The 16985-nt window shown below is 40.5% G+C and overlaps 1 protein-coding gene and 2 long non-coding RNA genes across 3 annotated transcripts in view; 2 read left to right on the top strand and 1 right to left on the bottom strand.

Annotated features, from left to right (window-relative positions):
* Positions 1 to 9638, bottom strand: part of LOC135332524 (uncharacterized) — a 37148-nt gene extending 27510 nt beyond the window's left edge. Inside the window, exons 1-9 of the mRNA XM_064527723.1 lie at positions 9497 to 9638; positions 9079 to 9268; positions 6967 to 7042; positions 6492 to 6816; positions 5819 to 5924; positions 5369 to 5525; positions 2580 to 3062; positions 2272 to 2456; positions 1717 to 1817 (exon numbers count right to left, since the gene is read on the bottom strand). The gene's annotated coding sequence lies outside the window, so the exon portion shown is untranslated. The remainder of the gene's footprint in view (positions 1 to 1716; positions 1818 to 2271; positions 2457 to 2579; positions 3063 to 5368; positions 5526 to 5818; positions 5925 to 6491; positions 6817 to 6966; positions 7043 to 9078; positions 9269 to 9496) is intronic.
* On the top strand, positions 7290 to 8863 carry LOC135333708 (uncharacterized). Its single transcript, XR_010394026.1, has 3 exons — positions 7290 to 8242; positions 8392 to 8446; positions 8627 to 8863. It is a non-coding gene; the product is annotated as an uncharacterized LOC135333708 (long non-coding RNA).
* On the top strand, positions 9627 to 16000 carry LOC135333766 (uncharacterized). Its single transcript, XR_010394040.1, has 4 exons — positions 9627 to 9698; positions 14867 to 15004; positions 15346 to 15427; positions 15725 to 16000. It is a non-coding gene; the product is annotated as an uncharacterized LOC135333766 (long non-coding RNA).
* Positions 16001 to 16985: the final 985 nt, after the last annotated feature.

Below are 16985 nucleotides of genomic sequence, written 5' to 3' on the forward strand. Positions count from 1 at the left end.
TGCATGGCTGTTTTTGACCTTGATGCCGAAAATATATAATTATATGTACCATTGCGTGTTGCAGTAGGACCAGACATAATAGCCATACGTAATATCAGGGAGTCTGTTTAGCCCACTGACTAAGTTGTTGAGGTGTAGGAACTGGTCCATAATTATAGTCGAGTATGGTCAGCCATAGATCATTGAAGGTGGGTAGGAGGGAAAGAGACTGTGTGTGTGCGTGTGCGTGTGTGTGTGGGCAGACAACAAATAATAAATTATTATAGCACATTACTATTAAAAAACATATAATTTATAGCTGGCAATCGAAACCTCCCAAGAAAGACCACCTCTCTATAACGGCCAAAAGGCTGTTCCCCAATGGTGTCCGTTTTATGGAGGTTCCACTGTGTAGAATAGTCGTGATCTCAATGTGTACACTGTAGTGGTGACTGTTACTGGTTGGTGTCTGTGTGACCACTTCATTAACCCACTGCACGACTTAAGTCAACCAGTTCAACAAAAGTGGTCAACCAATTATCTTGCAATCTTATTACTTGTGTAATTCTTGTGTCGTATTGGTGTGGTGTGTGTGTGAGTGGGTGTGGTGTGTGTGTGTGTGGGGTGATTGCATATTCTAAACCTGACATGGGCTAAATTTTGCTTTTAGTGTACTGTCATGCAAGAGGTGATTCTTTGAATATAACCACAATATGTGTATTGTTGTGCATGTGGGCTAGAGTGAGAACAATCAGTGGCAGTGGAAGTGGTTTAGAAGTAGGAAATGGAGGGAAAGACAATGGATTGATATATCAAACCACTAATTTTGCCCAGCAATCTACATCAGAGTGAATCAGCTGACTCCGTTTACACATTCCTAATTTTATTAGCAGCATACAATCAGCTGTCTAGAACAGCAGTCTTGGGCAAAGGCACTAATGAGCATGGACAATCTGCTGTGCTATGTTGGGACCACACACTGACAATGGCAATGTATAATTATGCTCCAACTAACCACAACACCTGCACTACAAATTAAAGAGCTAGAGGAAATCGTGTGAATCATGTTCGTGAATATCATGAACGTGGTGGAGTGTGCCAATTAGAGAATGGAATGAGGCATAACAAAACCCAATTCCATCATGAAACATAACCCCAAACAATGACGAGCACAATGTATTCTGTTAACTTCACTGTACTATTGTGTGCAGACTACAGTATATACTGTACGTACTCAGGTAACCTTTAGTAGCTATATATGGCTGTTTCTGACTTGAGTTTGATGTCAAAGATATGCTGTTATAGAAAAGAGGCTCCTCGATCTGTACCATTGTTTAAATAATAGTTAGACACAGTAGAATACAGACAGGTCATGTCAGGGAGAGAGACAGCAAGTGCTGGAGAAACACCTGTGTACCTGTGTGTGTGTGTGTGTGTGTGTGTGTGTGTGTGTGTGTGTGTGTGTGTGTGTGTGTGTGTGTGTGTGTGTGTGTGTTTGTGTGTGTGTGTGTGTGTGTGGAGCCTGATAATTATTTACGAACACAAAGATGTTATTAGAAATTGTGGGGCCTAAAAGTGCCATTATTGCGATCAGGAAACGAGACATCATGGTGACAATTACAGAGAACAAAATAATGTACCTATAACCTAAACAGATGGGAACTAAGCAGATGAAAATTAATATGAAACGCAAATATTAGTTACACTTGATCCACACTCCATACTTATTTGCCTCACCTTGCAGAGTAAGTTTGATCCTCTGACCCTGGTCTCCTCCACACTAGCCCTGTCTGAGCAGGGGAGGTCAGCCAACAGCCGAGTCAGCACCAGGAGAATACCTGTGTGTGTGTGTGTGTGTGTGTGTGTGTGTGTGTGTGTGTGTGTGTGTGTGTGTGTGTGTGTGTGTGTGTGTGTGTGTGTGTGTGTGTGTGTGTGTGTGCGTGCGTGCGTGCGTGTGTGTGTGGTTATAGTACCAATATTAAGATAGTACCCTTGCAGCTGGTCCAATTATTATACCAGGCTACTCCGTGTACATGTACGGTGACTAGCTGTCTATAGTGTGGTCTCACTGTGTACACTGTAGTGGTAAAGGAACTAGCTAAGAGGTTATAGTACCAAGTCTCACTGTGTACACTGTAGTGGTAAGGAACTAGCTATAAGAGGTTATAGTACCAATATTAAGATAGTAATCCTCCTAGCTGCAATGCAGCTGGTCCACCAGGCTACTCGGTGTACTAGCTTATGAATACATAATCACAGTCTCTTACCATACACCCTAACGTACCCTCTCACCTCTTGAAAGCAGGCTATAGCCACTCTCCTGCAGTCAGTACCTGGAGCTCATATGCATGTGCTAGTATAACGCTCGTTGTAGGTACGTTATGGCAGTCTGTCTAATAGTACGACGTCCATCACAACACATCCGAGCCATATTGAGTTCATTTGGTTGAGGCAACAACTCAACAAGGTTGTGAAACCTGTGACCAAAGGAATGTGAATTAATTAGCTCACAGTAACGTGCTAGTACTTAGTTAATGGTTACACATCTTATTACAGTGCCTGGAAGATGTAGCAGCTAGTCATTGTATGAGCCTACACACCTTGTAACAGAGGTCTCCATGCCACCTGCCATAACAGTCCCCCAGGCTCTCGCTCTGTTCCTTCCTTGTCACTAGCTCTCTGGGGAATAATTATAGTCCACTCTCTGTAACGCCGTTGCCATTAGCAATCAGTCCGTGTAGCTTAGCAACGGCTTGATCGTCGTACACATGAGGTACTCATGGTGTATAGTGCATCCAATAATCTCAGTGAAGACGTGGCATAATTATATTAGACTATTACTCTGTTTCGTAGCGTCTGATTTTTCAGCAGCCTTTGATTGTTTCTGAGAATTTTTGTCTTTTTTGTTGGAGCCAGTTTTCGGATTTTTTGGAATAGTTTCGTCATATTGGAGTGAGCCTTGACTAGCGGCAAATCTCTGTGAATTTTCGTATGGTTGTCAAGGTGATGAAGAAGTTAGAGGGTGTGATGTGAGAGTCTGATCGTACTAAACTAGAGAGCAGTTTACAACATTTGAAGAATGCCTGCAAGGGAGGAATAGCATTAAAACTTAGTATCACACACGATACGAAGTAATTGTATAAAGAGCATTAATCAACAGGCATTAATATTTAACGCAAACGCAACCCCAAAGCCTAAAAATTGTCCACAGTACAAACATGGCTTCACAGGCTCAAAAATTGTCCACAGTACAAACCTGGCTTCACAAGCTCAAAAATTGTCCACAGTACAAACCTGGCTTCACAGGCTCAAAAATTGTCCACAGTACAAACATGGCTTCACAGGCTCAAAAATTGTCCACAGTACAAACCTGGCTTCACAGGCTCAAAAATTGTCCACAGTACAAACCTGGCTTCACAAGCTCAAAAATTGTCCACAGTACAAACATGGCTTCACAGGCTCAAAAATTGTCCACAGTACAAACCTGGCTTCACAAGCTCAAAAATTGTCCACAGTACAAACCTGGCTTCACAAGCTCAAAAATTGTCCACAGTACTGCCCTTTGCAGCTCACTTGGAAGTTTGGGGCAAATAGCAAAAAACCACTTGAGATAAGTGTAACAGTTTACATAAGTAAACCACAATACTACAAGCAAGGGAAATTTTGGAATAGACCATAATAATGGTCTATTCCAAAATTTCCCTTGCCTGTTGTTGTTGTTGTAGTTTTTTCACGCTATTTGTTGTAGCTCATGTCAGCTCACGTGAAGTTTTGGCAAATAGTATTACTGTAAAATGCAAAAAACCGCTTGAAACAGTTTACAGCTAAACCACAAATTGGCTATCTGTTAGTGTAGGTACAAAGTTTGGGCTCTAGGGGTAGCTTGATTACGACATAAACTGCCTGTCGTTTAGTTTAATACTGCAGGTATAGCTATAGATCTATATATCCACATATACTGCAGGTATAGCTAGATCTGTATATCCACATAAAGATCTGGTCTACAGAATCTTCTGTTCCAAAATTTAAACTTTGTCCCCTCTATAGTATTGTGGTTTACTTATGTAAACTGTGACACCAGGAGTATATGTACTCCTGGTTACTCAAATGCTATTTGCCCCTAAATTCCAAGTGAGCCGCAAAGGGCAGTACTACAAACCTGGCTTCACAGGCTCAAAAATTGTCCACAGTACAAACCTGGCTTCACAGGCTCAAAAATTGTCCACAGTACAAACCTGGCTTCACAGGCTCAAAAATTGTCCACAGTACAAACTTGGCTTCACAGGCTCAAAAATTGTCCACAGTACAAACTTGGCTTCACATGCAGGCTCAAAAATTGTCCACAGTACAAACCTGGCTTCACAGGCTCAAAAATTGTCCACAGTACAAACAAGCTCAAAAATTGTCCACCACAGTACAAACCTGGCTTCACAAGCTCAAAAATTGCCCACAGTACAAACCTGGCTTCACAGGCTCAAAAATTGTACAGTACAAACCTGGCTTCACAAGCTCAAAAATTGTCCACAGTACAAACAAGCTCAAAAATTGTCCACAGTACAAACCTGGCTTCACAAGCTCAAAAATTGTCCACAGTACTGCCCTTTGCAGCTCACTTGGAAGTTTAGGGCAAATACAAAAAACCACTTGAGATAAGTGTAACAAGTAAACCACAATACTATTGATAATAGAGCAAGTGAAATTTTGGAGATCTTTATGTTTTGTTGTTGTAGTTTTTTCACGCTATTTGTTGTAGCTCATGTCAGCTCACGTGAAGTTTTGGTAAATAGTATTACTGTAAAATGCAAAAAACCGCTTGAAACAGTTTACAGCTAAACCACAAATTGGATATCTGTAGGTGCAAAGTTTGGGCCCTAGGGGTAGCTTGATTACGACATAAACTGCCTGTAATTTAATTAAAATTGTTGACTGAGAAACAGCCTGCTGCTGAACCAGTCTCCAATTCTCTGCCACATAGTACGCCACTTAACACCTCTTAATAACGAAGTTTTTCCTAGTTACCCAACTATAGTAGTTTAATACTGCAGGTATAGCTAGATCTGTATATCCACATAAAGATCTGTCTACAGAATCTTCTGTTCCAAAATTTTACCCTTAATTGTTCTATAGTATTGTGGTAAACTGTTACACTTATCTCAAGTGTTTGCCCCAAACTTCCAAGAGGGCAGTACTACAAATCTGGCTTCACAGGCTCAAAAATTGTCCACAGTACAAACCTGGCAACATGTATACAATTGTTTACACTACTATTTAATTAAATAGCTAGAGGTAAACACAACAACGTATTCTATCAACTTCACTGTATACTATTGTGTGCAGACTACAGTGCATATACTGTACGTACTCAGGTACGCTAACTAGTAGTCCCTACCTTCAGTAGCTATATATGGCTGTTTCTGAGATGCCAAAGATATGCTGGTATAGAAAAGAGGCTCCTTGATCTGTACCATTGTTTAATAATTAGACACACTCAGTAGAACACAGACAGGTAATGTCAGGGAGAGAGACAGCAAGTGCTGGAGAAACACCTGTGTGTGAGTGTGTGTGTGTGTGTGTGTGTGTGTGTGTGTGTGTGTGTGTGTGTGTGTGTGTGTGTGTGTGTGTGGTGTTTGTGTGTGTGTGTGTGGAGCCTGACAATTATTTACGAACACAAAGATGCTATTAGAAATTGTGGGGCCTAAAAGTGCCATTATTGCGAGCAGGAAACGAGACATCATGGTGACAATTACAGAGAACAAAATAAACAGATGGGAGCTAAGCAGACAAAATATGAAACGCAAATACTAGATCTACACTCCAGTATACTTACATTTGTATTTACCTCACCTTGCAGAGTAAGTTTGATCCTCTGACCCTGGTCTCCTCAACACTAGTCCTGTCTCAGCAGGAGAGGTCAGCCAACAGCCGAGTCAGCATCGGAAGAATACCTGTGTGTGTGTGTGGTGTGTGTGTGTGTGGTGTGTGTGTGTAGGTGTGTGGTGTGTGTGTGTGTGTATGTGTGTGTGTGTGTGTGGTTATAGTACCAATATTAAGATAGTACCCTTGCAGCTGGTCCAATTATTATACCAGGCTACTCCGTGTACATGTACGGTGACTAGCTGTCTATAGTGTGGTCTCACTGTGTACACTGTAGTGGTAAAGGAACTATAGATATAAGAGGTTATAGTACCAATAAATTATAGTCTCACTGTGTACACTGTAGTGGTAGGAACTAGCTAAGAGGTTAGTGAAGATAACAATACAACGACATAGTCCTGATTTTCGGCGTCTCAACAGACTGTGAAGATGACTTATGTGATGTATTGGTAGCTGGATAATAATAATTATAATGATGTATCTAGTACCAATATAGTCTGTCTATAGTGTGGTGGTCTCACTGGGTACACTGTAGTACGTGGTAAGGAACTAGCTAAGAGGTTATAGTACCAATATCGGTGTACTAGCTTATGATATACATAATCACAGTCTCTTACCATACACCCTGACCCTCTCACCTCTTGGAAGCAGGCTAGCCACTCTCCTGCAGTCAGTACCTGGAGCTCATGTGCTAGTAACGCTCGTTGTAGGTTCGTTATGGCAGTCTGTCTAACAGTACGACGTCCATCAACACCAATTTTTTAGCAGCCTTCTGTACGTCTTTTTGTTGGAGCCAGTTTTTTTCTGGAATTGTTTCGTCATAATTTATTGCAGTGAGCCTTGACTAGCGGCAATCTCTATAAATCTTTGTATGGTTGTCAAGTGATAGGGAAAGCTAGAAGGTGTGATGTGGGTGTCTGATCGTACTAAACTAGAGAGCAGTTCACAACATTTGAAGAATGCCTGCAAGAGAATGAGAGTTGTAAATACAGCATGGAACTATTGCATCACAAACTAAAGGCTATAATTATCTAGGACTTTATTTCCTTTAGCACCATGCATGTTTACACAATGGGTGTAATCTATATGTACGCATAAATTATATACACTCACTACTATGCACAGAATTTCTGAACGGAAAGCAGTTATGATCACAATTCCTTGGAAATTCCTCGGCAACATATGATCCCTGGGAGGGAAGTGGAATTATTATAAAGAGGAGTATCCAGTAGGTGTAGTGGTTAATTGTAAAAATGATAGCAGCCCACACATGTCAAGTGTTATTATTCCTGGTCACTAGAGTGTTATAATAGCCAAATAAGGGAATCCCTGGGGTAAACCCCCACCCACCCTGGATGTGCGGCTCTTACTTCCACCATACAATGTGGGGGCGTATGGAAACAACCCCGCTATAGTCTACCAGAGATATAAAAGAAAAGGGGATTGGAAACGACCGCCCACGCCCTATGTAAAAGGACTGACATCCGGTGAAGCACTCTGTGTAATTATTGCGCTCGCAAATAATTACATGGAGGACTGCGCTACAGTTTTGTATCCCTGGTTTCTAGCTCTCCTATCCACTAGAGATCACTCAGGGCCTGGGAGATACTTGAGAGAAGTAAGCTTATACCACTGACAAGCTCTAAGTCCGTTGTCTTTACTCTATTTCCAATTTTTTTGAGTTTAGCTTGAATTACTCTATGTCAACTTTTCTCTGTCCCTCCTGTGAAGTCAAAACAGCAAAGGACATTGCTTGACTTGGTTATTATGTATCTAAGTGCTACATAGAATGGCTTCATGCTATAAATAAGCTGTACTGTTCATAAACGTTTGCAGTATAGTCCTTTAAACTGCTTTAGTATACTTTTAGACACACCACGGGCCTGTCCCTCCTACGACTTCATAGTAAAGGCTATTTCTTCTTGCATAGCATTTATTTGTCTAGTAATAGTGGCTGCATGGCTTAGTCGACTTTTTAGAGCTAAATTCTCTTTACTTTTTAGAAAAATCAACATTAAAAATGATCAATTTCACTGTTTCTATGTACAGCACATTGTAGAGCTCTGATTGTAGAGCAGTCAAGACAGGTAATGAGCATGCTGAGTATAAATAATTATAATCCTTTGTAGTTTCCAATCCCCTTTCTTTTGTATCTCTGAGTCTACTGATAAAAAAAGTGAATAGAGGCGCTATAGATTATATCTCTGCATTATAAATAGCTTACTTGATGATGTCTGAGCAAGTGACTGGTACTAGCTGTTGCATGCAATCTCTAATAGTTCATGGAGACTACCTGAGTGTAGAGAGAGCTCCACACTGTCCTCTGCATCAAGAGAGCAACACTTTACAGTGCGGGCAGCTAGTGGGCTGCTGCGTTCCATGCTGTCAGGTCAGTCAGTGCACGCTAGCTGTTACATTAAAATGCATTAATAGTCTAGTCTCTGCAGCCGCTCTCTCTGAGCTAGCAGTTTGACTAGCTGCAGTTAAGTCTAGATGTTTTAATATCATTACATATTAAAATTAGATCTACTCTTGCAGGAAGAAGCATCCTCTCCATCCTCAACCCCTCAAGATCCACAGGCTGCATCACAAGGTAGTAGTAACATAGCAATGCATATAGAATTAGTTGTGCAAAATCAATTTCTCAGAAAATTATCATAACAAAAAATAGCCTGTGGCTGTGGAAAAATTTTTCCATGCACATTGCGTGTTATGCTCGATTGAAGACGTGGGTCATGGTAATTAAAGTTGTATGACGATGACTCTTGTGCAGACGGTGTATCTCTGGACTCAACCCCTCACAACTACACACTCAGAACGATAGTGACAGGCCTCATAGTGAGAGTGGATCTCTTCAAATTCTGTACGCACTAGCAGACATTACGAGCAAGCAACCCAGGGCACTGCCATCTCTATACACACGTTTCCAACATGACTGTTGCAATAATAATCTTTGTATACTTACCGTGTTTTGTTTGATACCCATTTTTGTACCATTAATATTTTGTGAAAAACAACTTTTTATTTGTTATAAAACATTTTGTCAATGGTCTGTATAATTATATAGTGGTGTGTAAAAAAGCATCATTTAATCGTATGTTGTGGCTATACAATTAAGCTTCCTAAGCATGTACTTACTTATTGTTGGAATTGTTGGAAATGCTTTCATCAATATTGAAATGTAGCAGGAGTATAATGGTGTGGCTACAAACCTCCTGTACTTACTTATTCTCCACTGCAACGACCACAAGTTGCTCTACAAAGAACACAGCAGCCTCTTCATCAAACACAGTCCCGAGGCTGTGGTGATGTTCTGGTTCTCTGGAGGCAAAGCTCAGAGCCTTAACTAGCTCTAATAGAGAATCACTTCTCAGGAACTTATACTCTCTGTGAATAACTGCTCAGGGTGGCAGTCCTAGTGTGTGTGCATGTGTGTGTGTGTGTGTGTGTGTGTGTGTGTGTGTGTGTGTGTGTGTGTGTGTGTGTGTGGGCTTATAATTATGCTGGTAAAGAAAACTCTATTGACAAACATGGCATGCATGTACTGTACTAAGAGTTCCTAATGAACTCTTGACTGTACTCAATGAGGCCTAGCTGTTTATTACAAGAAGTCAATTATAGCAGAGTACATGTACCACTGTACCTGTATACACTCGAGTGTTGTTTTCCTGGCCTTGATTTCGCTCGGAGTGAGGGCCTTCCCTGATTGGTCATTGCTTAGCAACCAGTAGCTATTATAGTGATGAGAGGAGGGAGGAGTCTTGACGTGTAGTGACCTCCTCACGATACAGAGACACCTTCCCTTCACAATGGAGGAAATCTGAGACCTGGAAGAGGAGGAGAAGGTATATACATGTATGAACCTAGATGCAACATAGGGGGAGAGAAGGGGGAGATACAGTGAGTAGCAGCACAGCACTGTAGCATGTGAGTATCCAGAGTTTTGCAATATCCTAAAACAACGTTTCTAAATCAACACGAGACTGTATACCAGTGTTTACACAATCCATTCTAACTACTTTACCACTAAATCAACACGAGAAATAAAATAGAAAGTCCCCCCTACACACACACACCCACACACACACACGCACACCCACACACGCAATTTTTTGCAAAATCACTGCAATGGGCAAGTATTACTGTACATTGACTTTCAAATGAGGTGTACGTAGTACACAACATTAATGTGGTTTATTCATAAGAATGCGAGTGTTAGGCAGTGACACAGTTGCAGGCCGTATACATGTACCTCCTGTGGCTATGAATGATCATAATAATACCTATAGTGATAACTGATATTAACATTCATATTGTATGACATACACTTTAATGATTACTGCTAACACCAAAGACAAAACAGAGGCTTATAAATTAAACAATGAATATGAATATAATTGACCAGTTCTCATGCTCAGCTGGCTGAAACGTACTCCCATACCTCCAGGTACATGTAGTAGCTTAGCCTTGAATAGTGCCAGTAGACAGTCTAGTAGGTTCTTCCAACCTTCTCTCAAGATGTCCCCTTATTGTTGTGCCAGTGAGAACATGGCCTGCACACTCTGGCGTACCTTGGGGTTCACCCCCAGGGCATAGTACAGCGAGCTAGCACTCTGTGCATGAGAGGGGGAGGAGAGATTAGTAGGTAACCCTGTCATTATAACACTATCATAGATGAGGACATGCACGTGTGTGTTATCATTATAATGCAGGAAAGCGGGGGGTTCATACCAACATGTACACATGTACATACAGGTTTTAGAATCCTTGCTATTTATGAAGTCATTGCTGTGTTTTGTTTGTTTAGCCCTGTGGCAACGATTCTAAGGCTGTGTCTGCAAAAACCCTGTAACACTGACACGATGTTAGTTGTGTGTGTGCACATACTCCTGCTCTCATATGGCAGACAGCTGATTCATTGCTACACACAGACAAGGACACGTTCCTTAATCAGTGAATATCACTAAACCAGTGGTGTATCTATATTCATAACAATTGAGGTTCCCAAAAATGCAATATGAGCAGCATGCATGCAGCACATATCAGCAGCACACTTGCACTTACATCTTGCACTTATCTGGCATTTGTGACAGGGCCTAGGAAAACAACCCTTATGGAGCAAACTAATTAATTGTATTTTATTGCTTAATTAAATAAAGCAGTGCTTAAGCTTCAAATTGATTACAATATCACTCACTTTGCACCTTCCTACCCCAAAATATTTTCGGGTGAAAGGGGGACAGTATTGACCTACCGTTTTGAGAAACTAATGTTCCAAGTTCTATTCGCATGCAAGAACAGCATGAAAAAATTCAATGGCTGCCTTGTAACGGCTATACAAAAAAATTTTCGGATAAAAAATTTTTTTTTTAAGTTAGAGGAGATGTTGAAGTTACTTCTTACGAAAGAAAACCAAAATCCTAAAATAGCTCTAAATATTGTACTTTGTAGTGTACTGAACATTATTAGTTTGCTCCATAAGGGTTGTTTTCCTAGGCCCTGTCACATTTGTTTAGCATTTGTGCTGCTTGCGTGCTGCATGGTGTATTTTGGACATAGGCGTGGGACGAGTGCAGGATAAGTGCGACTGTTATAGCTGTGGTAGGTGTGCTGCACGTGTGCCTCATATATGTAGCCTGCTTGTGTGCTGCTCGTATTTGAAGGTTGTGTACTACCCACATGTGTGCAGCACGCATTTAATGGCATGCAATGTACATGCGTGCTACACACATGCCACTTACGATTGGTGCTTTCATGTTGCACCTATATTACACGTATTGAGCACGCGTGCTACCCATATCCTACATACATGCAACATACGTGCCATTTGAATGCCAGTATTAAAAGTTGCTGCCATGGAAACACGTGTACAGGCCCATAATATTATTATACTAGACAATGCAGTACAATAGTAATGCTAACTTTGTTCAAGACTTATCGTTTGGGCTAGTTTGAAGTTCTTTTGCAGATACTGGTCTAACTCGTTACTGTTACTATCTTTGCTTTGGCTGTGAATCAACTGTTTGCAGTGCTTTTTGTATTTCTTTGAAGCTGGTAGGTCTTCGGTTTCTTTCTCTTCTCTCTCAATTTGAGAATTGGAATATTCAAACTGTTTGTTGTCTTCTGCTACGTGTTAATTAACTACGTAAGTTTTTAGCGAGCTCTTTCTCTGTCTTTTGTAGTTCTTTTTTTCCACCTACATGTATATAGTATTGTTATTGGCATTAAGAACAGAGCACAGGGAAGCATAAACACTTAGAGTATGCAGTGCACTTGCAACAGAAAATTTTCTGTTGCAAGTGCACTGCAATCCACTGTACACAAAGCCCTCAATTATACTGTGTATTCTTTGTTCCAACTTGGTTGTTCAGTGGTGTTGACACAACCTGTCAGTATCTCGTTGCAATAGTTGTACGGACACTGGTATAATTTGGCTAATGCCTTCCCTTACAAAAATGTTTAAACAGCAAAACCACAATCAGATAAATTATTATGAATATCATTATCAGTTTTCTGGCCAAGAGTAGCTTTAACTTGGCACTTTATTACAGGTAGAAAGTATAGAGCCAACTGAAATGACAACCAATTTTTCAGCAGACACTCATTGAACCTCTCTAGGCATGCCCTCTCCCCCCCAAAGAACGTATTGACATGCATGACATTGTACACTGTACATACAGCCAGTCTGAAATGTATATCATGCATTTCTATATAATTATGTTCATTGACTACTAGGCTTTTCAAGAATGCTATCATAAAGTATCCATTTTGTAGGTATCTATGAGTGAGACTAATAGGAGTGCCCAGAGAATATCTTTATAATCGGAGATGTATGACTGAGCACCTTTTGGGCTTTAATCCCCCCAGCTGTAGATTGCTCATACCTATATAATTATGTTTAGGAATAAGCAGATGTTCAATGAGATTCTGCTGAAAAAATCGTTGTAATAAAAGTGCAAGCTGAGCTTAGAATTATTATTGGTAATGAAATTCATATCTGGTGGTTTTGCTGTTTGGCAATTTTCTGTTGCAAGTGCACTGCAATCCACTGTACATTGTACATGCACTTTGTTGGTTAAACATTGGGGGAAGTTTCCAGCATATATACTATACCTGGGTCACCACAAACTGGGAGGCTGATAACATGCATGGCACACGTTTGCAAAACTGATTAAACCGAAAGCAGTTTTAATGCTGTGCCCAGGAACTTATACTTTCCACACACACACACACATGCCCATGGCCACTCACTCACTTGGGCTAGTACTGAGAGGAGAAGTAGACTCGACTGCCACGGAAACAGTTGCCCCGGTGATATATTTAGTTGGGTATGGCCATTTTCGGACTCATGAAGTATATTTAGGAAATGATCCCACTTGTTCTTGCGTCTGTTGCTATGGAGATGGTGTCTTTAGCCAAGAGACGATTACTTGAATCTGATTGGCTGCTATTAACAGTATCAGAGATCCCTTGTGACCAATAAGTTAAACATGTTCTTTAGTGACTCGGGGATAGCTTCGTACTGTGTGTGTGGGTGTGTGTGCGTGCGTGTGTGTGTGTGTGTGTGGGAGTGTGATTGCTATTCCATTCAGAATGTTAGGCCTACTTACTAAAACCTGACATGGGCTAATTTTGCTTTTAGTGCAAGCTAGGTCATACAGTAGTGATTCTCTGAATAAACATTTGCACCTATGAACATACGAAATCACATAATTATTCCCTCTATTTAGGCCAATCCTAGAGTGAGCATTATAACTAGTGGGTGGACTGTAGCTAGGCAACACAGCAGTAAAAAAGGTATCTTAATTACTGTGTGTAGTGTTTTGACAGGATGTATGCACCTAGCTATAGCTTGCACTTGTATAGCTAGGTAGGTTATGAGGGTCCCCAGGAACTTGGGATTACTATGATTATTACTGGCTGTCAACATACATATCAAAAATTCAAAGTCCATACAATTAATGGCTGCTGCATGAAACAGCTAAGTGCAGCTTTACAGCTGTTACATAAATGTGGTAGATCATGATTGCAGGTTATTAGTTGACCAACATTGTTGAGTACGAGTGATGTTGTGCCAGACTGATGTGCATTGTTGAGTAAATTGCTAGCTAGTCTGCGTGATATGAGATAGACCAAGTACACAGTGATTTTGCACTTAGTAAAGAAACCTCTCAAGTATAGTCCTGCATGTATACGTAGTCCATGGGAATGTGGTTTACTCATTTTGTGTGTGTGTGTTGCAAAGGTGCTTAACTGCTCATAGTGGGTGTAGACTGTATACCAGTGTTTACACAATCCATTCTAACTACTTTACCACAAGGAAAACGAAATTCTAAATCTCAGAGCGAGACTACATGACTGTATATAAAGTTATTAAACCACTAGCTTTTATACAACCACACATTACACCTAAGGTCATATCCTCTTTTGATAATAGCCAGTCGGAACAATGTGTGGAAAGGTCATCCCGGAACAGAAACACTCAACCCCAATAAAAGCACCGTACAGTGGATCATTTTCGGAGGGGGAAATTCCGTGGTTTTTGTGAAAGTACGAATATTTACTGAATGATGAAGCAATTATTGACCATCTTTACTTGCAGTGCAAGCAGCCACAACAAAACAATATCCTGAATATTGGTTTTAATCCCTGGAAATAACCCGCTATAACGTGTGTGTTCCTTTAAATCAATGAGCAGATAGTAACCAGCTCATGCATGCCAAACTTTTTTTTTTTATTGGCACTGACATAATTATTTCTGATATGGGTCAAATCGATGAATGTGCTTCAAAACTCTTCCCTCATTAAGTATGTTCTTGAATCTATACCCAATTCTCCTTGGCCTTATCAGGAGGATGTATTTTAAAGCTAGAATCTTGACAATATCCAATAAACCGCCTACGCAAACAGCCCACGCAAATAGGCCTTCCTGTTGATATAAAAGGAGCTGCTGCACTGATAGCAACTAAAAATAATGCCTGACCAAGTCACAGAGACTAGTTGTTGCACCCAGGCTGCTGTAGCTCATGGAGGCTATTTTAGTCTTGTGAGAGCCCCACACTGCCCTCAACACCAGGAGAGTGGACAATTGCAAGTATCAGTGTGCTGCAGCAACAACCCTGTTGCAGCATGGCATGGACCATGCTTCCAGGTCAGTCACTGCATGCTACTAGATCTAGCAATTGTATACATATGCAGTAGCAATATTAAATTTCTGCAAATGAGGTCATGCATGCAGATACTAAACTACAAGCATATAAATATTCGTACAAAATGTTGCAATTTATGTGACATTTTGTGTGAAATTTATGAACTGAATTGAACATTGTATGAAAAACAAAACAAAAAACAACAACTTTTGTCGTTCTTCCCCTCACGTTCTTCAGTGAGGTAAGCTAGAGAACAGTAGCTCCACAAAATAAACTATTAAAATGTTAGTCACATGAAAGCAGCTATATACAGTACAGAGACTAAACGATGAATCTGTTGCAGGAAGGACAGTATGAACCTGAGCATGAACCTGAACCACTCCAGTCGTATAATCCAGCTACCGATACATCACATGCGCAACAAGGTATAGTCATAAGCATTTGTTCGTACATGCATGCATGGACTAGCTCGCTTGGAGCTGTGATCACTAGCAAAAAAACTGTCCAATCATTTGATTTTCGGCGAGTGTATGTACGTTTTAACCAGAACTACACATTTTCAAAGGTGTATTTGGGACTAGCTGCATGGGGGTTATTGTTATAAGGGTACATATAGTAACAAATTTAACCAACGTTTAGATCACGTGTGCAATCTGAGACTTGCACTCTCAGTATTTCATTTCGATGCGTGCATCATATGAATTCATTATTTTGTCTCACAGATGTTGCTCTGGACTCTACTCCACACAACTATACCCTAAAAACAGTCGTTACAGGCCTCACAGTGAGAGTGGACTTCATGCACCACTGTACGCACTGAGCAAACGTTATTTATGTAAGCGGCTTCGTTTCCAGCACTGCATGGTCTTCTATTATTCTATTATTCTATATATATATCCGTTTCTTTTCTTGAGTGATTCACTTTTTCTTGACATGTGACTATACCCCCTTTTGTACAGTTTGTGAAATATATAAAATAAACATGAACTTACTTTTTCTTCACTGCCACGATTGTAACTAGATCTACTGTGATGCACTAGCATGTAATAGGGGGTGTGGTAAACAAATGTGGGAGTGGCTAAACAATTTGCGGCGTGCGTAAACCTTCCCCTCCAAACTTTTTATTCTAGATGAAACCCTGATAGTGTATATACGCATATAAAGTCAAGTACGTAGTGTAACAATACAGATTACCATAAATTTTCAGCTGTACTTAAAATGGTGTTGACACCAATGTGTAGGTGAATAACCAAGCTACAACTTTACCCAAAAATGTTTCCATGGAAACATACCGGGTGGGTTTGTGATTGTTATGGCTAGAGGTATTGTGTATGTGGGGTGGGGTAGGGGGGGGTGCAAACAGTATAGTGCATGTTTCCTGACTGTGCCATCCTTTATTGGGTCTTACATAATTATGTTCACAGTGTCTATAATTCATGATTAAATTTACCAGTTTTTAGCTATTGTGTCTAAACAGGCTTACAAAACTAGTTACGGCTGGGCACTAATAAAGTACATACATAATCTATATCCATACCTCCACCATGGTGTCAGGTAGTAGCTTAGCCTTGAATAGTGCCAGTAGACAGTCTAGTAGGTTCTTCCAACCTTCTCTCAAGATGTCCCCATATTGTTGTGCCAGTGAGAACATGGCCTGCACACTCTGGCGTACTTGTATTGATCCACTCAAAAACCCGAAGAATCTGTGGAGTTGACACTCAAAGAGACTCGACACGGTGATGTAGCTAAGAAAGACAGTTGGCAAGTAGTTAAAAATATATATACTCATCACCCACCACAGAACAACAACAAAACTGAAGTTTGTATTAAGTCCATGGTATACAAAACTGTGTGCATTTTTAGTTTGGTCTCTCCATACACAAACAAACACAGGTACACGCGTGCAACAAGACTTCACGAGAAGTGAAAGAACTTCTATTCCCTTTTTCACTCAAGGGAGTAGAGTGACAATAGTAGGCCCTG

The sequence above is a fragment of the Halichondria panicea genome, chromosome 1 (genome assembly GCF_963675165.1).
Source record: "Halichondria panicea chromosome 1, odHalPani1.1, whole genome shotgun sequence".
NCBI lineage: Eukaryota > Metazoa > Porifera > Demospongiae > Suberitida > Halichondriidae > Halichondria > Halichondria panicea.